General features: G+C 41.1%; 1 pseudogene; it reads left to right on the forward strand.

Moving 5' to 3' along the window:
* Nucleotides 1–817: 817 nt before the first annotated feature.
* Nucleotides 818–916, forward strand: LOC121450261 (annotated as a pseudogene).
* Nucleotides 917–24,324: the final 23,408 nt, after the last annotated feature.

The following is a 24,324-nucleotide window of genomic DNA, read 5'->3' on the forward strand; positions in this document are numbered from 1 at the left end:
TGAATAAAAAGTATCTTAGAGTTATTAAGCAAAGTCTGACATATTAAAACTCACTCTTAAAAGGTAGGTTCAAGTAAAAGTGTTTGTATTTTTATAGGTTTTAAATGAGATGAAGGAGATAAAACATCATTTACTCTTTTGTACTTAACCTTCAGAAGTAAGCATTCTAATTTGTGAGCCATTAAGAGCCCAGTCGTAAGAGAAATACTTACAGTCTCAATTGAAATAGGAAGAAAATTTCAATCTGTCTACAGTCTTCATTGTTCTCCATCTGAATGTTTTATGTAACTTATTTTTCCATAAAACTTAGCTTCTGAATATTGCCACTTAGTCAATTATCATAAATCTTTTAAAATTAAGTATTGTCTAATGACAACAATAGAAAGAGAAACCATATTGTAAGCAAGGCTACTCTTCTGTTTCTGGCCATTCAAACCCAAAAGAACCACACAGAAACTATACTAATTAAAACACTTCTTGACCTATTAGCTTATGCATATTTCTAGCTAACTCTTACATCTTAAATTAACCCATTTCTATTAATCTATGTATTGCCATGTGGTTGTGGCGTACCAGTTCCATCCTGTGTCTGGTGTTAGGTGTCTGTCTCCTGAGGTGGCCACATGGATTCTCCTTGACTTCACTTACTCTCTCCTCCTCTATCTGCTTGGGATTCCCGCCTTGCCATTTCTGCACTGCAATAGGCCCAAAGCAGATTCTTTATTAACCAATGATATTCACAGCATACAGAGGGGCATCCTACATCACCATATTCAGAGGAAAGAGGGGTAATATTAGGATGCCAATGCAGTGATAGATTCTTTTTGGTTCATAAATGATTGGGTATTCATGTCATTTTGCAACATGTGGCTCCCTCAAACCTTGTAGTAATATTATTATATTACTCCTCTAGAATGAAAGAAGAAGGAAAAAATGGTGACAGGATAGCTCAAAAACATGGAGAAGCAAAAAGGTGGAGAAGACGCCAACCCTCATTTTAGGGGTGGAGAAGCTAAAGCCATAACTGTAAATTAAGTCCGGCAGGCCTTGTGAGAACAGAAAGATTGTTCTGACTAGAGAAAAGCCCCATAGTTCTCACCAGACTTGTGTCTAGAAGAAGAATTAGGTCCAACAATGCTGTGGGACAGTGGTCATGTACCTTGTAAAGATTTGTTACCTGTATTTTAATAAAATGCTGATTGGCCAGTAGTCAGGAAGAAAGTACAGGCAGGGTGAAGAGAACAGGAAAATTCCGAGAAGAGGAAAGGCCAGTCTGCAGTTTTCACCCAGATGCAGAGGAAATAAGATGAGAATGACTCACTGATAAAGGTACTGAGCCACATGGCTAACACAGATAAGAATTATGGGCTAATTTAAGATGTAAGAATTAATTAATAATTAATTAAGAAGCCTGAGCTAATAGGCCAACCAGTTTATAATAATGTAGACCTGTGTGTTTCTGACCAGGTAGGACAGAAGCCACCATCAACACAACAATGACTCTTATGAATAGCAAGCCAACACTAGAGAAGAAATCCATTGGGTTGCTCCTTGTGTCTCTGAATGCAACAGTAAAACAATGTCTTCAGAGAGGGTTTATTGTTTGTAATTGAACTTTATGGAGTCCTGAAAAATAAGAAATAATCACAATTCATGGATTCCCCCATCACAGACACAGCAGTGTGATTGGCTACTATAGTTGGTAAGAGTCAGACCTGGATTCCCCAAGAAAGTTAAGCAGCCAAGAGCTTGAGCTATGGAGCATGTGGTGGTGGCCCCCATCTTTATGGTAAGAAATGAGGTTCTTCTCCTGTGGATTACTACAGAGACTATGAACTCTGAGTTGGTTGCTGTCAAGATTGCTTGGCCTCCAGAGGTATCTCACTACTACATAGTTGCTATATGGGCCTGAAAGCTATAAGCCCAGGACCAGGAGTTGGTTAGAACTCTCAAGACTCCTCTCTAACAAAGCTTGCTGCTAAATGGGATTCAGACAACTGAAATCAGAAAGCAAAATGACAGGTTGTCTTGGTTTCTCCATTAAAAAGCTCAAGGATCAGTTTTCTCCCATGGCATTCCTATACCCAGGGACTCCCTTTAGAATTATAATAGACTCCCTGGGCACTACCCAGTACAGTTGTACTAAAGTTGGTAGAGTTGAACACCTTCAGAGCTATAACAGGCTCTGCTGATGCTACCCATATAGCTGCACTAGAGCTGGTGGATTTGAACATCAGATGATTCAGAAAGGAGCTGGTGTAACTCCTTGAGTTTTTTTTTAAACTGCTTTCTTTTTATTTTATTTTCAGTATTGGTTTAAGTTGGAGGGGGTGGGGCCTGCTTGTTGGTTCCTGGCCTCCCAGCTAGCTTAGACCTGAAATAATCACACAGAAACTGTATTAATTAAATCACTGCTTGGCCCATTAGCTCTAGTTTCTTATTGGTTAACTCTTACATATGAATTTAACCCATTTCTATTAATCTGTGTATCACCACGTGGCTTACCAGGTAAAATTCCCAGCATCTGTCTCTGGTGGCTCCATGACTTCTCTCTGACTCTGCCCTTCTTTCTCCCAGCATTCAGTTCCATCTTCCCCACCTACCTAAGTTCTGCTCTATCCACAGGCCAAGGCAGTTTCTTATTCATTAACCAATAAAAGCAACACATAGATGGAAGGACCTCCCACATCATTTCCCCCTTTCTGCTTAAATAAAAAGGAAGGCTTTAACTTTAACATAGTAAAATTACATATAACAAAACAGGTATCAAGCAAGAATTATAGTTACAATATTTATATCTACTTTATCTTTTATCACAACTAAGGAAAACTATAAATTTTTTAACTCCATCAAAGACTCCAGAAGAATATAATATTACCTAAGTAAACAATGAATTCATTGTAAGCAACTTTTAAAACTCTAGAATCGACAGAGACATCTCGCTGCGTGGACAGTCACCCAAAGTTCTTCTGTACCATTGAGGCATCCATCTTCAGCCTACAGGCCCATAGTATCCTGCTTTTCCACAAAGCAGGAAATTTCAAAGACAGTTCCGTCTATATTGGGAGTTTTTCAGTCACTTTTTTCTGTGTCTATTTAACTTTTTGCATTTTTTATTCCTTTGTACTTTCATGTAATTCTATGAAGGTATTTGTTTTCTTTTGTAATCACATATTTTAAACCTTGCCTTCCCCCCCCTTACATTCTTTTTCTTTTTCTTAACCTTATTTCTTCACCCGCAGCCCCAACCTTTTATTACTACTACTTTAAACCTAACTAACTAAATTCATAGATCATGCTATATTCTTTTTGTCACTTTCTTTTCTTTTCTATGTGGCATAGAAATTGTCTCAAATTAATTTTTATTGTATTACATTAATTAATTAAAATTCCATTTTGTTGTATTTGATTTGTTTGACCATAACTGTTAAAGAGGTTGTTCTTTCTACATAGCAAGTACTGGGCATTGAGCTTGCAAGAGATAGCTGCTGACTAATAGAACTCTTAGCCATAGTCACCAAAAGAAAAAGAGTGGAGATCCACCTTACAAACAAAGGAGGTATTATGACAGATATAATTGGAATCCAGAAAATCATTAAGGAAAACCTTCCATCAATATTAAACAAAGGAGTCTTGAAAACACACACATCAATAAACTGGAAAAAAAAATTTCAAAACACATGTGATCTTCCAAAATTGAACAAAGAAGATATAGAAAACCTAAACGAATCTTGAATGAGCAATGAATTTGAAGCAATAATGATCCCTCAACAAACAAAGTCAAAAGTCTACGATCAGGTAGATGATTCCACCACTGAATTCACCTTTAACTCCATAGAAGATTATCCAGACTCTGCAAATTATTCCTTAAAACAGGAAGAGAAGGAATACTTACAAACTCAATTCACCAACCCAATATTACCCAAACCAAATAAAGATACAATAAAACAAAACAAAAACCTAAAGTCTAAATTCCTTTTTTTTTTTTTTTTTGTATTTTCAAGACAGTGTTTCTCTGTAGCTTTGGAGCCTGTCCTGGAACTAGTTCTTGTAGACCAGACTGGCCTCAAACTCACAGAGATCTGCCTACCTCTGGCTCCCAAGTGCTGGGATTAAAGGTGTGTGCCACCACTGCCTGGCTAGTCCAAATTCTTAAATGAATATAGAGGGAAAACTTCAATAAAATATTTGCAAGCCAAATTCAGTTAGCACACATTAAGAACTTCATGTAACATTATCTAGATGTTTCCAATCAAGTGATAAAGGAACATACAAATAAATAAATGTAATTATATATTTTTATATATATGCATATGTGTATATATATGTATAATCAAGGGGAAATCATATAATCATGTCAATAGATGCAGGAAAATCGTTTGACAATATTAAATGTCCTTTCATAATAAAATACCCGGAATAAAACAAACGTTTCCTCAAAAGTTAGGAATAAAGCAAGGTGTCTGTCTCTCTACAGTCATTCAGTTTACTATCTGAAAACTCAGCCAGAACAATACAGCAAGAAAAACAAGCAAAATGGGTATAGAAAAGAAAGAGGAGCTAATGCTATCCCTATTTGTAGATGTCACAATCTTATGCTTAAAAGACCCTAAACACACTACCCAAAGACTCTTAGATCTGACAAACCCCTTTATCAAACATCAGGACATGAAATCAACATATAAAAATCATCAGCATTCCTATATTTCCTACATAATAAGTTTTGGAGAAAATTATTAAGGAGATTCCAACACAATACACACACTAACACACATTCAAAAAATACCTAGGAATAAATAAAAGTATGAAATGGTTTTACAAAAACAACTTCAAAATTGATGAAGAAACTGAAGAAGACCCTAAAGAATGGAAAGGCTCATGTGAAAATAATTATATCATGAAGAACAATGAACAAATTCATGCAATCCTAATTAAAATCCAATGTCCTTCTTTACAGAAATAGGGAAAACTGCAATTCATATGGAGGACAGTGAATAGCCCAATTAATACTTGTAGTATTAAACTGCATAATTTTATATTATACCGCTGATCTACAGAAATAAAAGCAGAACAGATATTATGGTGCTGACACAAAACGTACAAAGAAACCAGTGGAAGAGAGCAAAACACAGTTATGTGTGCAGGGTCACATAACTGAATGTGGCTGTGGCAAAAAGAGCTTGACCACAGTGAAAATTTCTGAACACTGAAACAAAAATCACTTCAAAACCATATCAGCAATAAATGTGAGGTGTTTCTGGCAGTGCTTGTCCATACTGAATCACATGATTTTACTGCAGCCTTGAATCTCAGTACACAACAGGCACAGTTTAGATAGAGTTTTACTCCATCATAAAAAACGAATACAATTATGCCATTTGTAGGAACATTTGTGGAACGGGAAACCATCATCTCAAGACAAATAAGCAAAAATGGAAAGATAAATACCACATTTGCTCTCACATGCAGAATCTAGGTTAAAAAGGAATAATAAAAAGACATGGAAGTAGAATGGGGACTATTTGGGAAGAGTAAAGGAACCAAGGTGCTAGGGGACTGTGATGGTTTGGATAAGAATGGCCTGATGGGCTTATATATTTGAATGACTGGTCATTAGGGAGTACTGCTACTTAACTGTGATTAGGAGGTATGGCCGTGTTGAAAGAGGTGTGGCCTAGTTGGAGGAAATGTGTCACAGGGAGTGGGCTTTGGGGTTTCAAAAACCTAAGCCAGTCCCATTGGTCTTCTCTTCCTGCTGCCTGTGCATCTGGATATAGGACTTTCAGATACTTCTCTAGCACTATGTTTGTCTATTTCCTATCCCGTTCCCTGCCATAATGACAATGGACTAAACCTCTGAAACTGTAAGCAAGCCCAATTAAATGTTTCCTTTTGTAAGACTTATGGTCATGGTGTCTCTTCACAGAAATAGAATACTAACACAGGTATAAAAGATAGTAGTGGAGGTGGATGTTCAAAGTACAACGTAACGTACACATGGATGATACTGCCATTGAAACCCATTATTCTATAATTTAACAAAATAGCATCTAAAATAAGAAAAACATAATCAACTGAACTGATGACAACATTGAAATGTATTTGCTGCAAGCCACCAGGTCCCGAAAGCAGCCAGTCCCAAGCAGGGACGATGCACCACCATTCATCCGGAAGGTGGCTGGTCCCCAGCAAGCCATGTGGGTGGCTGGCTAGTCCCTGGGCAGGCAGCGAGTGGGAGGCAGACAGATAGGCACACCATACAAAGTGGAGTTGGACATTTATTTAGTGGTTTATAAAGGGGAAAGGAAAGGGGGAGAAAGGGGGAAAGAGAGAGAGAGAGAGAGAGAGAAAGAGAGAGAGAGAGAGAAGTAGGGAGAGGCAGAAGCCACTTCTTTGAAAGAGGGATAAGAGAGGGACAGGTAGAGAGATGCTAAGGCTACAAGCAGGAAGGGAGTGGACGTGGCTTGTCTCTCTTTTTTTTTTTCTTAAACATCCACATTTATTGCTGTTTTCTTCACAATGGCAAGGAAATAAAATGGATAATGAAAATGAAAATTAAATAAAGGAATACATTAGAATTTTAGTCCTCCACACTCCAATTCCTTTCAGATCCTCCCCATTTCTCCCACCACCTAATGGTGCAAGTTTGGAGACAGGTTGTCATGTAGCTTTAGCTGACTTCAAATTTTTGGGGTGCACAGACTGACCTTGAACCCTTGATTCTGCTGAATACTTGCCTGAAACTATTGAATAGTAGATCTGTCTGTCTCTTTAAGAGACAAGCCATAACCATCAAACAGGTAATGGCTTGTCTCTTAAAGAGACAGACAGATCTACTATTCAATAGTTTCAGGCAAGTATTATCATTTTAAAAATTCTTCCCACCCTGGTGTGATTGTCTCACACCATTAATCTGCACTTAGGAGGCTGAGACAGAAGGATTGCCATGAGTTAGAGGCTAACTTGGGCTACAGAGTGAGACTTTGCTTACAAGTAAAAAATCTTCAATATAATTTTCATAAACATAACAGATACCTATAGTAAAGTTCTAGAATAGTGCAGGAATTTTTTAAATGCCCTCTGTATGAATGGAAATACCACACTTAGTCCCATTAACTTACTTATACAATCAATGAGAGAAAGAAATAGAAAACACCTCAGAGTCTCCATATTAATGAACAGCATCCTAAAGGTTTCAGCTACTGCAATTAAATGAGGATTTTAAAAAAGGTAGACAGCCTGGTCTACAAGATCTAGTTCCAGGACAGGCTCCAAAACTACAGAGAAACCCTGTCTTGAATAACCAAAAAACAAACAAATAAATAAATAAAAGTAGATAGTTTGTGATATTTGTGAAGAATGAAATATTACTTGCAAGAGGTATGATTATGACTCTCACCGTCTCAGATAACCAACAATTAAAACTAAGGTGGCAATTCCGCCATGGTTAAACACGAAGCAGGACAACCGTTACGAATGGGGATATCTGACCGGACGGGAATGAAGCAGAGACCTTTGTGCTTCTTAATGGCTCCCACCGTCCTTCCGGACTAAAGTCTGCATTGCAAAGACTTCTGCCGCCCTCCCCTGTGTTCCCTCCGCATTTAACACGCGCAAAGGCCGAGAAGGGGCGGGATTTCCGGCAGCAAAACCACAGGATGTCCGTTAAAGTGGAGACTTTTCCAGATTCCGGAAGTGTGTGCCGTGGTCATTCGGTGTGTGGCATCTGAGGTGTCTGGTGGTGACCTGACTCAGTCTACCCCTTAGGTGGGTCCTCCATGTATACCTTGAGGCCTCAGTGAAGCCCTTGGGTGACGTTTATTGTGTCTCCCAGAGTTACAGTGCCGTGGTTATCCAGTGACGTGTATTTGTCTATTTTTTTGTTTGTTTTTGTTTTTTGTTTTTTTTTTTTTCCAGACAGCAGTTGAGGCCCTGGTGAGATTTTAGGCCTCCAAGCCTACACCGACCTTCTGACATTCCACAGCCCCAGAATCCCCCATGGCGGAGGCCCCAGTCAACCAAGGCCAGAGCTGTGTGAGCTTGGAAGATGTGTGCCTGCATTTCACTGAGGAGGAGTGGGATCTCCTCAGTGATGCTCAGAAGCTCCTGTACCATAACGTGATGCTGGAGACCTTCTCGCTTTTGCTCTCACTGGGACTTCCTATTTCCAAGTCCTTCCCAGGTACCCAGTGACATGCCAATAGGGGTTTCTTGTTAAAGCTTTAGCCAAGAGGTTGGTTATGAAGGTTTAAGCTTGCTTTAGGATGTTGGTGTGGAAGATGAAGATGGGTCTTGTCAGCAGGGCATTTCTGTGACAGTGTCATTGTAGACTTTTTTGGGTGGTGGTGGTGGAGAGTTTATTTAGTGGCTATTGGGAAGGTGTAAGGGGTGGAAGAGAGAGGGAGAGACAGAGAGAAGGGGAAGAGGAGAGAGAGAAAAGAAAGAAAAGAGGGAGAAGGAGAGAGACAGAGAGCTGCTTCTTCAGAAGAATGGTGGGGAGAGAGAAATGTGGAGTGGCAAGCTTGCCTCAGTGTGCAGAGCGTAGTAAACTCTTAAACCTACCTCTGTAACATTGTTAGTAATAAAATAAATTTTGTGACCACACACAGTCAGTGACCGTATAAAATGTTTAATATGTAGGAGACGTTGTTAGGTGTTCTGTAGAGTAATGAGACATCCTTTAGAAGGGGGAAGGACCAGCTTTCATATGTGGAAAGGTGTGGTCCCGCATGTCAGAGGAGTTCCGGGAGAACTTGGCCTGAAACCATCCAGAAGCACTAAGTGGGAGAATCCTTTTACACTGAACAAATGTGAAATAATTTTCATTCACAAAAATAGATTTATTCAGCACTACTAATTTCACAAAAGCCTGCATGTCTATGTGATACAAGAAATTATTTGGCCATATCTCCAGCCTTCTGGCACCCCTGAGATTTCACTTCTAAGTGTGATGGATGCAGGAGACCCTTCTGTTGTGCATACATACCTGCCAGGCTCCTCTGACGTCACAGTGGAGGAAGTTCTCAGGTATGTAGAAGTCCTAGGGAAAGCTTTACCTGTACAACTTGCATTGTTAAATATGAGAAAAGAAAGCAACACCGGATGTAAGGGTTTCACGGAGAAGGAAAGCCTTATGTGCAGTAAGTGAAAGAAAACCCGAGTCAGTGTCCTCCACCTCACTCACACGAGAGAGGCCTTGTGGGGAATTCTGAATTACATGACTGGAAAATGCTCAGTGGTCACTTCTGACTCCCACATCGGAGATTTCGCACAGCAGGAAGGTCCTAAATAGTTCACCAATGTCGGAAAGTCTGGAGATGTTTTCAATGTGCTTATTGCGTAAAAGTTCATATTGAATAAGTGACCTAGGAGTACAGGACTTTTGGTGGCCTTTGAGTTTCTTTCAAGTCCATTTAATATCAGAGATTTCACAGTGGAGAGGGAAATTTAGAGTTTGGAAAGTACATGCTTTGTTTGACATCTCATGAATCACAAGAACATAGTTAGCAGCAGTAATAGCTTTCCTGAGCCAGGAACCTGAAGTTGAACTTTGTATGCTTGGTCATCTTCTTGGGGGTGATGTCCTACTTCAATCATGTGTGTGTGCAGAATGGTTTTGGGGGCTCTGGTGTCCCCAGGATATGTGTCATTTTGTTACCTCTTACTGTTTTCTTTTTTTCAGAAACCATTTGACTTTTACCAGCAATCAGTTCCACAGTTTACATCAGTCACCCCGAAGTACCCAGGGATGGGAGATTTATGCTTTCTCCTGATTCCATGGAAGGAGTTGCATGATATCAGTTCACTGGAGGTCCTCATTCCCTCCTGATTGCTTTGGTGTATAGATGACACAGCTTCTAAAAGAAATCTTTGCTCTGGGATCCAAAGGGTTTTATCTTCGTGGTTGCTTGACTTTGTGTGTACTGGGATGGATTTTTTGAGGCTCCAAACTATCCAGCCTTGGAACTTCATGGCTTTCATTGTTCTGGTTGATGCAATGACTTAATCCAATTATCTGTTTTCTACCAAAACTTTTAAACTATTCTTTTTAATATGTGAGATTGACTTAGGAAAAGAATTGATCTTTTTCACCATGCTGGAAGGGACACCTTTTGTCTTAGATACTACAGCAAGGTGGCAGATAATAGTTGAACATCTAATTTGGCCTCATTGGTATTGTCGCCTAAGCCTTCTTTGGGAAACTTTGTGGGGTTTGGTTGGACCAAGTGTGTGACCTGGCTGCTGGCTTTCAGACCTTCCACAGTTTTTCTGAGTTCACTCCAATGAGGGGATAGCGACTATGACATCTGATACTTTAGTCCCTTTACTTAGGGACTATGGAACATCCCCTGTCTTAGTCAAGTGTTCTGTTCATGTGCAGAGATACCATGAGCATACAACACCTATAAAGGAAAGCATTTAGTTGAGACTTGCTTGCATTCAGAGCTTTGGTTCATTATTGTGGCAGAAGGCTTGGCAGCACACAGACAGACATAGTGCTGGAAAGGTAGCTGAGAGTTTGACATCCGATCATCAGGTAGCAGGAATAGAGACACTAGGCATGATTTGAGCATTTGAAAACCCCAAAGCATACCCTCGGTGACACACCAACTCCAGTAGGCCACACCTACTCCAACAAGGTCATGCCTTCCAATTGCTTCCCTAATGACCAAGTATTCAAATATATGAGCCTATGGGGGCCATTCCTAGTCAAACCACCACATTCCCTCAACACCTGAAAGGTATTTTTAAACCTGTCCAGAAGTCATGGGCTCTGCCATCCCAAAACTGATGCCCAAATCCAACAGTGTTTATGTGGGAAATTTAATTGAAACAGTCTGTTTTTGAAAGATAGAATTTTGTCATTTTTTACAGTGTTTTAATTCATGAAAAATTAAGAATTCTACTTTTTTTCCTTTAAAAAGTTTAAGCCAGAGACTGAAGATATTACTCAGTGGCTAAGAGTAGTCAGAGGTTTGACGTTCGGTTCCTAGCTCTCCTGTTGGATGGCTCACAGCAGTCCATAGCTCCAGCTCCAGGGTATCTAACCCAGTTTTTGGTATCCTCTGGGCATTACACTTAAGTACGTATAGCCACAGAGCAAACAACACACGTGTACAGTAAAATAAACATTTTAAAAATTAAGTCATGACACTTAGTATTGACTAACTCTAGTGAATATTTTACTTCAGAATCCTAAAATAGAATTGACTAAATCTTTAGAAGAAAAAAAAACTTTCAAAAATGAAACTAAAAACACTTAGATTTTAATAAAAGGTTGGAAGGAAAATAGCTCAGTGGTAGATTGCTTACATCATATGCATACATGGCCCTGCAGTCCATCATCAGTATTGAAAAGCAAAATCGTAGAGACATATAAATAGTCCAGAAGTACTGTGCAAGGAAGGTAGTAGTGTGAGCCATATGGCATTTTATCTCCCGCGGCCACTGCCAGAGCTCCTGACACCATAGTTATCACTACAGGGGCAGGAAGTCTAGCATAGACTAAATGACTCAGCATTGGGTTTTTAGTTATTCAGCCAGTGTTTGGATGAGCATGCCCCTTTACTTTCCCACTTTTACTACCTTGGAACCATAGCTGATCTTCTCAGTATTTAGTCGTGGAAGACTGTTACTATATGGTTGATTGGTTTTCTAAAATATGAGTCATTTTATGTAAACAATTTTATCTCAACAACTTTGTGTCAAAATAGAGTGCTGTATACATCTGAATTATAAAACTTGAAAACAGTTTTGAAAAACATGTCTTAATCATTGGTCAGCAATGGCTGTGAAGAGACACCATGACCAAGTCAACTCTTATAAAAGAAAGCATTTAATTGGGGGCTTGCTTACAGTTTCAGTAGTCTGTTATCGTCATGGCATCCAGCTTGGCAGTGGATCAGTAGCTATGAGCTACATCCTGATCTGCAGCTTGAGAATAGGGAGCCACTGGGCTTGGCATGGGCTTTTGAAACTTCAAAGTTCATGCCCAGTGACACACTTTTTCCAACAAGGCCGCACCTCTTAACCAAGCCCACACCTCTTAACCCTTTCTTATAGTGCTGTTTTCTGGTGCTAAGCATTCAAATATATAGCCTTTGGGGACCATTCTTATTCACACTACCACAAACATTTACCATGTGTGCACACGTGATACCATTGCTACAATTCAGGTCATGGGTGTATTATCGCTGCCGTTAGGCCATTTTATATCTCTCCTATGTGACTCCTCGTCTACATTTAAACTGCCTTGTTTTATGTCACTGCATATTTGAGTTTGCATTTGCTGAAATCATATACATGTTATAGTATATGCCTGATTTTGTTAACTTTGTTTTGTAAGCATCACGTCTAAGATTAATCTGTGTTTTTGAAAATATCAGTAAATGATTTCTTTAACTTCCAAAGTCATTTTTCACTGTTTTGATAATGCCACAAAGTTTTATTTTGTTCTGATTTTTTGAGACAGGGTTTCTCTGTAGCCTCAGTGCGTGTCCTGAAACTCACTCTGTAGATCAGGCTGGCCTCGAACTCACAGAGATCCACCTGTCTTTGCATCTTAAGTGCTGGGATTAAAGGTGTGCACCACCACTGCCTAACTACACTACAAAGTTGTATCACACCAATTGTTTAAGAGAGTGTTTGGAATGGATAGGTACAGAGAAACTCTAGACCCTAGGGCACAGTTTAGAGTGCCTTGTTGCAGTCTGGGAAGATGTAGATGCAATTACTTTGTCAGCCTACTATTCATTCTCTTCTGAAACCTCCTTTCTTACTGGATTCTGGGTTTCCCGGATTGTTCTTCCTTGGCCCTCCTCCTGTTCATGGGATACAGAAAAGGATGCTCCATTCTCCCAGAGGAGGGATCCACTTTATGATGGGCCCATAGCCTGTTTCTAACCAATGAGACATTATGGTCTCTTTTAGAGACCCTTTAGGAAATATTCTCTGCATTTGAAAAGGAGAAACTTCAAGAGAGGTGGTCTTTTCTTCTGCTGTAAGTGTGTTGTCTCCAGGTGACACTTGACATCTTTGTGCCACCTGTAAAAGGAGTTAGTGTGTGGGCAAAACTGCCATCCAGGAGCCCTGTTCCTTGGTGGTAGCTGAGCTTCTGATTTAAGAAAATCTTGAAACTGCTTTCTTTCAGACACTTGTTATATGAGAAATGAATATTCCTACTGTTAATGTCAACATGAGTCAGAATTTTCTAATATATGTGGCCTGAAATAAATCATAGTAAAGCAAGAAGTAATAAGATTTTGAATTAGACCTGAGACTGAAGGAGAGTCGTAAACAAATATGTGAGACCCAGACACAGATTTACTGAGGTGGAATTGGTGAGAATAGACAGTTGAATATCGGTGGAAAGGGAGAAAAGCCTGAGGTTCTGGGACTTTTTAGTTCCTTGAGAGGAAGAGGTAAGAAACACAGAAAGTAGGATGCGAGAGGAGACCATTTGGGGAAGAGGCTGATGGCTTAGTTAGAATTTGGTTGTGAGTTAGCCAGAACACATGCATTTGCTTAGTTAGAATTTCATTGTAAGTTATCCAGAACACATGCATTTGCTTTGGGCATGAGAGAATGTCTACAACATTTAGGGTTGGCGTGCTTTAAGAAATGAGGCCAGAGACTGGAGGGTTATTTCAGTGGGTGACAGTGATTTATGGAAAAGCACGAGGAGCTGAGTTTAAATCTCTAGCACCTGTATTAAATACTAGGTATGGCCACGTGTACCTGTAACCCTAGCAATGGGGAGGGTGGAGACAGGATAATCGCTAGAGCTTACTGGGTACTCTCTCCGCTCCAGGTGGGCAACAGATCCTGTCTAGAAGGAATATGGCAGAGAATGCTAGAACAAGACACTGGTATCCTCTAGCCTCCATAAGTGTGTGCCTGTACACACATATACACAAAAGAAGGCAAATGACTTTTGCTTGTTATAAGTGGAGGGCTTTTCTTACACTGTGAAAGGTGTTCCTTACTGTGTCTTCCCCTGATAATTGTTTTCAAGGGTTTAATTAATGCAATTTATATCAATAACAGTAAAGAATAATACATGATGTGATAAGCGATTTTGTGCTTGGGAAATTCCATGAAGGCTTTCACAATACTGACATTGGCCAAGTGTTTTGATGTGGTTTGAATTCACAGAAATGTGCACATGTGAAGGGGAGAGAAGGAGCAGACCCTTGCACTCATGATGCTGCTCCTCCACTCGGTTGTTACTTAGCAAGTGATTTAATTACTGCAAACCTCAATTTGGTTACATTTTAAAATAGATTTCATAAACTGATTCTACACAGCTTCTGCTTAATAATCCTTATTCTTGTACACACCCAGATTCTCAAAATTACAGTCACTTTGTTCCCTAAATTCTCAAACTGCCAATGAGTTGTAGATTATGCGTATCAGTTCTTGAATTCCACTTTAGTTTCCTCCCCTTACCAAAGTCATTGCTACCTTGAAAACCTTGGGGTCTCAGAATGAAAAAGCTATTACTATGTTGGTTGAGCTCAAAGGTCTAATATTGTGTGTGTGTGTGTGGAGGGGGGAATCACTGCTTCAAAAGTGTAGGCTCAGCCATACTGCTTTCCCTCTTACTGGGAGAATCAAATGTCAGTGACCTGGAGACCATCTTTTCAGGCTCTGTAACTAGTGCATTGGAAAGATGGCCTTCAGGTACAGTGAGCCCATGGCAGCCAGGAGCCTAAAGTAAGAGAGTAGGTTCAGCCTACCAGAGAGATCACTAATGAATAGCAGAATCTTTTGGAATGAATACACATTTTTAGTTTGTTGCTTGTATTTGTTCCTTCTACGTGTAGTTCCCCCGGGAAACTTACTGGGAGGAATTAATTACACCCGAATAGGATATGAGCCTTCCTTGTATTGTTGTGATCTCTCAATAAGATTACCTAGAACTTTAATATTTGTACATTCTAGTATTAAAAACCTATTAATATTAAAAATCAAGTACCTGCCTTGTGCCACACACTAGTCCAGATTGCCATCAATCTTTTCTGTTTTAAGTAGAATTTTTACTTTAAGAAAGCAAGATGCTGATGTGTTTGAAATATATATCACCACCCAGAAGTTTGTGCTTCTTAAATTCTCAACAAGGCCAACTGTAAGTTCTAGGCATGTCTGCACATTGACCATTTATGAGTACAGCATTTTGAGCATCACACTAAGGTAAAGTGCTGTGAGCCTATCCCTCTGTGACATCAGAGATCAAGAAACCCTAAAGAAAAAGGCTATATGTGACTTCTTCTCTTTGGCTCCTCTTGGGGGCCCTGTAACCCCGACATCTCATCCATACACTGGTTTCCAGTGATGCAGATGCAACAATGATGTGGGAGTCCCTTCTGTGTGCTATGATAACCATTAATGAATAAAGAAACTGCCTTGGCCTTTCAGAACTTAGGTAGGCAGGGAAGACAGAACTGAATGCTGGGAGAAAGAAGGATGGAGTCAAGGAGCCACTATGGAGCCGCTGCCAGAGTTAGACATGCCGGAAATTTGCTGGTAGACCAAGACCTCGTGGTGATATACAGACTATTAGAAATGGGTTAAATTAAGATGTAAGAGTTAGCCAATAAGAAGCTAGAACTAATGGGCCAAACAGTGATTTAATTAATACAGTTTCTGAGTGGTTATTTCGGGGCTTAGCTAGCCGGGCAGCCAGGATGAACAAGTGGGCCCTCCTCCAACACAACAAGATTGCTGCCTTGTTTGTGATATTCATGGTCTCAGTGACTGACTGACTGGGTTAGAATTAGTCTGATTAAGCACTAATCTTGACAGTATCCCTGGATAATTTTAAATACATGGGCAAAGCCTCCCTCCCAATATTTAAGAAATTAAAATTCAAAAAGTAACAAGTTTTCTTATTAAATTTTCATACCTAACTTTGTCTATACACACACACACCACCACCACCACCACCATCACCACCATCTCCCTCCCTGCTTGTATCCTTATGTCCCTGGTATTATTCTTTCCAAATTCATGTCACATGGGTTCTTTAAATTCTCCCCACCCCTTTCCTTCAAACTTCTCCCCTACCATAGCTCTCTTTGTACTTTCATGATCTGCATTCAAATTCATTCCCATATAGCCATGCACATAAAATTAGAAGCCAGGATCTGCATATGACAGAGATCAAGTTCTATTTGCCTTTTGGCTAGTAAGTGATTTGCTACAATTTTAATACTCCATGAAGAAAGGAGAAAACGCATATCCAGTTTCTTCTCCTTCTGGAAGTAACCCAAGAGAAAAATCTGTGTACAGTAGATACACTCATATGTAAAAAGGGCAAACTTAAATATTTATCTACTTGATCATATAGCACATGTTATGGGTGGACTTGGACTTGCCATCAGTATTAGTTCTCGGTCACTGTGAAAATACCCTGACCATGGCAGCTTAAAGGAGGAAGGGTTGGTTGAAGGCTTATAGCGATGTGGCAGCGGGCAGCCATGGCAGTAGCAGCGGTTGAGAGCCGACATCTCAAACCACAAACAAGCAGAGAAAGCGAATGAGATCATAAGAGGCTCTTAAATCTCAAAGCCCTTTTCCCCCAGTGATAAGCTTCTTCCAGCATGGCCACACTTCCTAAGCCTCCCCCAAATAATAGTCGTCAATTGGCGATGAAGTATTCAAATTCCTGAGCTTATGAGGAACATCTCATCTAAACTATCAGTGTTGGTGATGCTGTTTGGAGAGGCTTAAAAGGTACGGCCAAGATGGAGGATGTTTGTGCTTGGTGGTGGCCATAATAATGCACATTCCAGAGTAAAGCTTCATTAGCATGGAATTATTCTGGGTGCATTCTGCTGCAATATTTTATAAGAGATTTCATGCTGAATATTGATATTCTAGAGCAGTTCCTGAGAAATTGCACAGAAGTCAATCTGCTACAAGCTTGTAGTAATAAGAGCGGCGGGGCTGCGTCCCCAACACCCCAACCGCCTGCCCGGCTAGCTTATGCCCCGAAATAACAACACACAAACTGTATTCATTTAAACACTGCTTGGCCCTTTAGCTCTAGCACTTACAGGCTAATTCTCACATCCCGATCAACCCATCTCTAATAATCTGTGAGAACCGGTCTTACCGGGAAGATTCTAGCCTAGTCCATCCTGGGTCGGAGCTTCATGGCGTGTGTCTGCCCGGGAGCGGGGCATGGCGTCTCTCTCAGGCGTCTGCTCCCTAGAGGAGAGCTGTCGAGACTGAGCTCACTTCCTCTTCCTCCCAGCGTTCTGTTCTGTTTACTCCTCCCACCTATCCTCTAACCAATAAAATGGGCCAAGGCAGTTCCTTTATTAGCCAATGACCTTCCTCCATCACAAGCTAAGGCCATATCTTTATTTATATTAGAGCCTAAATTCCTGCAAAGTCTTCCTTTAGTGAAGCAAGCCCTAATTCACACCCTTCTCCCTCCCACACACTTCCATCAGCCCTTGCTCCATCTTTCCAGGCACACTGACCCCTTTTACCTTTCCTCAAGCCATTTCCACTTCAGGGTCTTTGCAAATGCTGTTCTCTGCGAAGGTCTCACAGACCTTCATATGGCCATTCTCTTCTACATGTATTATCAGTTCTGCATGTAGCCTACTATATGTATGTAGTATGCTGTCATCTAATGCATGAAATGAGACACAAATATGAGCTGTATCTTCTAGTGGCAACATTTAAGTTGACTTAAAGATAATTCAGTAATATTTTGGTTCAATCCAATATATCTAAAGTGGTATTGTTTCAAGAATTAGTATAAAACTGTGTGTGGGTGTGAACGATGTACATGTGCATATACATGCATGTGTCCATTTGTATTCATGTGGATGTCAGAGGACATTACATGTCTTCTGCCACCTTAATTTTTGAGACGGGGTTTCCCACTGAATCTGAAGCTGCCTCAGCTAGTAGTGAGTTTAGGGAGCTGTTGCGTGTCTCCACTCCCCAATACTGGGTTATAGGCATGCATGGCCATGTTAGGTTTTTGTGTGGATGCAGTGCATTGAAACTTAGGTCTTTGTGCTTGCAGGGCATATACTCTTTTCCACTGAGCCATTTCCCCGTCCCTTATTATAAGAAGGTTCTTTTTCTTTGTATGCATTTTTTTCATAGGAAGTAAACCTAGCACATCTCTTAAAGCGCATCTCAGTTTGGACTAGTGATGTAAGTTTCTTTTAGATTGATTAATGTGTATAAATGTTTTGCCTACATGTATGATGTACATCATGTACACGCCTGGTACCAGCAGAGGTCAGAAGAGTGAGCATATCAGATCCCTGGAACTGGAGTTGCAGACAGTTGGGAACTGCCATGGGGGTCCTGGGAATCAAAGCTGGATCGTCTGCAGAGCAACAAGTACTCTTAACCACTGAGCCATCTCTCCAGCCCCACTAACAATGTTTTAAATGTTCAAAAGTCACAATGGCTAATGGCTACTGAATGAGACAGCACAGACCTAAAATGGCCATCTACTTCTTCCAGTCCCTCCAGTGTATCATTTCCAAACCACTTAGCTAGACTTTGGAGTTTTAGCCTATTTGTGTTTTTGCCAAATTCTGCTTTCCTCTTGCTTTTGAATATAAAGTCTCAAAGACCAGGGCCTTCATTCTCTTCTGCCATAGCCACAGAGCTCAGTATACGTGTTGATCTTAAATAGTTGACAAAAGGGTTTGAGTGAGAAGTCATGGTACTGTTCCACCAATGGAATTGGCATGTGGTTTCTGTCTCAGTTTTTCTCCCTTTTTTTGTCTCCCTTTATTGTGTAGGCAAACTCCTATACAATGCTGACCACCCAGGGTGGCTTTTCCCACTTCTTTACTCAGGCTCTATCATACGCAATGGGTATTGTCTGGACCCCACAGATTTCCCAAAATAGCGTTGGCTCCTAGAGAAAATGCTCTCTGGTCTGCCTTTGAAATTACTTGCAAGTTTGTTTTCCACTTGCACCAGGCAAGAAGAAAACAATTCAAAGCAACTTTCAGGGATTTTCCGGTCTTCCGCTGATTAAACATTACAAAGGTAGACTGCCCACTGTTATTAAAAATTTAGCCAATGGTTTGTGGTCAGTTACAGGCCTTGTAAACTCCCAAGAGGCATGGTGTTCTGGGAATTTCCCCATTGCTGCTCTGGAGAAGATCCAGGCTTGTCACTAACTTCTCTGTGATAGTGGACCATGGATTCTGATCTGTCTATGCTCATTGCCTCCATCCGTAAAAGGAAATCACAGTTATGGCATACTTCCAGTGTAGGATTATAGAGAACAGAACCACAGGGGCCCTTATGCACAGTCATACAAAGCAGTGGGGTTGCCCTACTATCCAAGCTTCTATCTGAAGTGCAGACATAGAGTCTTGGAGGCAAACCAGTATTATAAGCAGAACAGGAGATGTAACTAGGCTTCAGAAAGAATTCTTGTTTGCAGAAATCCTTCTAGAATCTTGTTTGGTGTCCAATTGCATTTGCATTTGACTATTCCATGGTGAATAGAATAGGGAGAAAGTGACCTGAGTCACCCTACCCTTCCTTACCACCTCTTCCTCCTTGCTGTTTATCTCTGAATTATATTGTAGAACAAGCACCGCTTGGGATTTGCTGATGGGAGGGTGGCTACATTTAAGATTGGTGTAACAAGATTTTCAGTTTAGAGTTCGTTCATTCATTAAAAGATATGCCTTTGTACTCCTGTGTAAGAATTGGAGACGAGAACAGAAAGCCCTTTGAGGTCCTTCCAGTCCAGCCTGTGGCACAGCCACTGAACAAGAGTTCAATCATTCCGTTAGTCGTGATGAGTGCTTCGAAGGAGAAGAATCAGGTGGCATCTCACGATTGAATTAAGTCCTGTCTGCTAAATTCTGCAGGAGTCAGAGGCTTTGGTGGATGAGGGGAGTCAGGGACAGTTTTAGACAGTGGAGAAGCAAATGTCACCCTACTGAGGTAGGGCCTCTTCTAGCATAATCAAGAGACTTAAGAAATCGTAGCCCAGACTGTGCCCCAGGGGACTCCCAGGTCAGGCAGAGCCCACTTTCTGCTTTTCTCCTCAAAAGGGCTGAGAATTTGTAGCCTGAATGTTCTGCTTCCGTTTACCTGATATCTTGGAGTTTAGCTCCTACATATGGCAAGCCCTTTAAAGTTTTGGCTTTCCCATGCTCAGTGGTAGACCATTATCCCTTCACTTCTATCTGAAGTTCCTGTCATCTTCTTGCAGTAGCAGGCTGTGGGCACTAGGGGGCAAGGAAACATTCTCCTACATTTCTTTTGGTAAACTATTAGACAGCGAAAAAAATGAACTTGACCTTCACGTTGAGTGAGGAATTAGCAAATGAAATCGTATCATGCCTTCCCAATCTTATTCAAACAGTACAAGAAGAAATAAACCTTTCTCTTAATGAGTTTGTTGGTACTATTAAATTTGCTCTGAATTAAAGAAGCACCACCGAGCTGCTGTCTCAGAGAAGCTGTAGCAGTCTCATGACAATGGTTTAAAAATAGCAAAAACAACAACAAAACAGAAAAACAAAACAAAACAAAAAGCCCTCAAAACCACAAAAAGTATTTCAGGGGACTTTTCAAAATCCTTAAATCTGGTCCCAGGATCATGAGCATCATCCCAAGACCACTTCCATACAGGAATGAGGCCTGGGAGCAGCACAAGTGAAGAGAGATGTCAGGGTCTTAAGTATGTGATTGGCAGGCCCATGCCATCCGAGTTGACAGGGTAGCAATAAGAAGACAATGCGACTTCCACTTAAAGTTGGGTGTCACCAGGTTTTTGCTGAACTTCTGGAAACTGTGTTTCCAACACATGATAAATAATGATACCTCTAGGGGAAACAGAAAAATAGACAAGGCTACTCATTACTACAAATTGGTCATGGACTGGGTGGTGTAGACCTCACTCTGATCACATTACAGTGATTACTGCTGCAGATGGCGGCCCCATGCCAGTCACGAGTAAAATCAGATAATTAGTAGATGTCACCAGTGCCAATCTGTTGATGTTTAAAAATGGAACGAGTGAGTCAGTGCACTCTTTAGGAAAGTAAGCATGTGCCAATCATTCTGTCGTTAGAGCCTTGTGAGGACAATATGGCCTATGTGTCATCAGGGTGCTTCAGCATGGCGATGAAGAAGAAAATGGAAGCCCATATCTCTAGAATAACTGTGAGAGCCAACTATATTTATAAATACCACACTGTGCAGATACCTGTAAAGTCTCTGACAGTATTTAAAACTAATGACTAAGGCAGTGCTTCACTGTTATTATTGTCTTTGTCGCTGTCATCATTAAAAGCAAACGACACAGTTTAAAGTGAGACACGAGCTCTCTTCTCTAGACACATTGATGACGAGATATGAATTATGTATGACATAAGAAGCATGTAATGAGAAAATAGACATTACATGACTACAGAAAATTCTGCAGGCACAAGAAAAGAAGAAACGAGAGTGTGACTTAGAGAAATTGAATACAGCAACAGGACTAATATGGGGGTGGGGAGGCATTTTCCAAGCCTTGCTGTTTTTGCACGTCATAGCAATCCATGGTGTTGGGCCTTCTATTAGCCCCATCTTCTAATAGACTTGGGAGTGAGGGAGACCGGGGAACTGACACCAGACATGCCAACAAGTCTGTCCACTATCCATTCATTCTGACCACTTTGTACCTGCCCATGCTTCTGCCACACTCTGCATTTTCTTTGAGCATTTGCTGCTTGTATGGAAATTGAATGCAGTTTGTATCTTTTTTAACACTAACTTATCCACTAGGTGACTTAGGATTTTCCTTATGTTATCATTTGTACTGCTTCTGACAACAGAAGTAAGCTCTATTTGTGGCCAATTCTGCATTCAGTCGTAATCCCGAGTAACTACTTTTAGCAAATCCTTACCACGAGATGCAAACTGTGCTAAACTTCTCAATACAATGACTATGTGGTGTACATGTTATTCCCATTTCACACATGAAGAAGCTGAGGCCTAAGGGAAATTAAGTGATTTTCAAATAGCAACTTATTTAGGAATCAATTAATAAGCCCCTGAACCTGGTCTGTCTGCACCCAAAGGGCTGCTGGATATTCCCCCAAAGCTGTGCTGCTCAGTTGCCCTCCCGAAAGTGAAGGTGCTCCACTCCGGGTGGACTTCACCACCATCTGTTCACAGAGGAGATAATTACGACTGAACGTAGTTCCATGTTCTCCCGCAGCCACACAGATGGCAGTTGAGTCAGCCCGTGATGAAGAGGTCTTTGTCATTTTCCGATCATCTCTGCGTGGAGTTACCGTCTCTAGGAGGTCTCACAGTGTGTGGACTGAGGACAGGCATAACCGTGGCGAGTTGATGAAATGGTTAGACGCACTGCACATGCTCCCAGGAGTACAGAGTACTTCGAACAGCAAGCGATTTTATTGGTCGTTTAAGCTATCCCATCACATACTCAATTGTGTGAGCTTTTCCCAGGAGTGATATGAATAAACCACATACTTACCCCAAGTAGAGCACCAAGAACAGACCAAAGAAGTGGCTCCCTTAGTCTAGCTTAGTGAAGGAATGACTTTAACTGGAAGGAGAGTTCTGTAGTAATAAGGGAGGTGGCGGGGCTGCGTTCCCAGCACCCCGGCCGCCTGCCCGGCTAGCTCAGTCGGTAGAGCATGAGACTCTTAATCTCAGGGTCATGGGTTCGTGCCCCACGTTGGGCGCCAAAATGTAGCGGTGTAAACGAATGCAGACAGATTGTAAAAATATATATAGTTTTAATGTAGAAATAGACTTACAGAACCACCGTTCCCGCGGAGACCAGGAAAGCAGAAGAGAGAGCTCGGAGCACGCCAAATTTATAGGCAGACATTAGCCCGAGGCAAACACGCCCCCTAAGGGGCGGGACTTATCCCTACAGGAGAGGTTATTTACAGGAGAGGAGCATGGTTACTTATGAATAACCATACCACAGAAGAAAAGTCTTCCATTGACTACCTCTAAATCCACTGGTAGGAATAGGGCCTTTTTGACCCCTTTATAAGTTCCTCTGTGGCTGAACTTGTAGCTCTCCTGTGGTGACTGCAGCTTTTGGGAGTCCAAGAGGCCGATGGCCATATCATGTCCATAGGACAGCATTCCACAGCATCCATTAAGTAGGGACTGGCCCAGGGGGACTGACACAGTGGAGTTCTAGTCCTCGGCTAATGCTCTTTGACACACAGTGCTCACCTAGGAAGGGAAGGTAAAGGTGGTGCGGTTCATTCATTTCAGCAAGGGGAGGGAAGGGCATCTGAGCTGCAAGTGGGATTTGAGTGGGGAAGGCGGATTCTCAGGTGGGTGCCCTTTCCACAACAAGCTATTTCCTCCCTCAGGTGCAATTTAAAAGTAAAGCACAAGCTATCTTCAGTGAGTGCCAGTGACCTGGTTAGATGATCAAGTTTTCATTTTTTAATTTTGTTTGTTTATTTATTTATTTTATTATTGCCTTTTTATTTCTGGACAGAGGTTTCTCTGGGTAGCCCTGGCTGTCCTGGAACTGGCTCTGTTGACCAGGCTGGTCTTGGATTCAGAGATCCACATGCTTCTGCTCCCGAGTGCTGGGGTTAAAGACATGCATCATGACTCTGGCATTGTTTGGACTTTTTAAAATCCACTTTTTTTTTATAAGGCCACTTTTATATTAAACAGCCTAGGAGCATGGAATCAAACATATTTCAGGCTTGTCTAATTTGGAGTTTGTGTGCTTGATGGGTAATTATCAGGCTATTAGCAGAGAAGGAGATGGTATAATGGAGGTGGTGGGAGAACTGGGAGTGTGGGCTGCCCACTCGCACTCTTACCTCTAAATGTTCTGGAAAATCAGTAGGTATTTCCCTTTCGCTGGGCTCACTGAGTGATTTAGTTCTCTTCTCTTCCTTACCCTGCTAAGTAGTCTTAAAGATACGTTGATTGGCAGCTCGCTTCAGGTCTCCCACACAGCTGTGTAGAACTCCCACCCGTTCCTAAAATGAGCCTTGTAGTTGATATGCCTTAGTTTTCCTCTGTAGTCTCATATTTAGATATCTGGCCCTTCTTACAGGGCAGAGTCTGTGTTCTTTTCCTTGTATAGTACCTAGCGCTATGTCAATTAAAAACACCAGGGAAAATAGCATTTACTGACCCACAAAACAGTGTAAGAATCAAAAGGTTCTGTTTTCATTTTTTTTAAGTTTATAAAAATATAGCAGGGGGAATAGAAGAAATGGATGCTGTATCTCCCCCCCCGCCCCCCATCATTTCTTCTCAAATGAAATGTCCGTGAGCTGCATCCTGTAAGCCTCTGGGATCTGCTGT

Source organism: Microtus oregoni, unplaced genomic scaffold (assembly GCF_018167655.1).
Source record: "Microtus oregoni isolate MIOR12 unplaced genomic scaffold, Mior012 000006F_ref0000085, whole genome shotgun sequence".
In the NCBI taxonomy this organism is placed as follows: Eukaryota; Metazoa; Chordata; class Mammalia; order Rodentia; family Cricetidae; genus Microtus; species Microtus oregoni.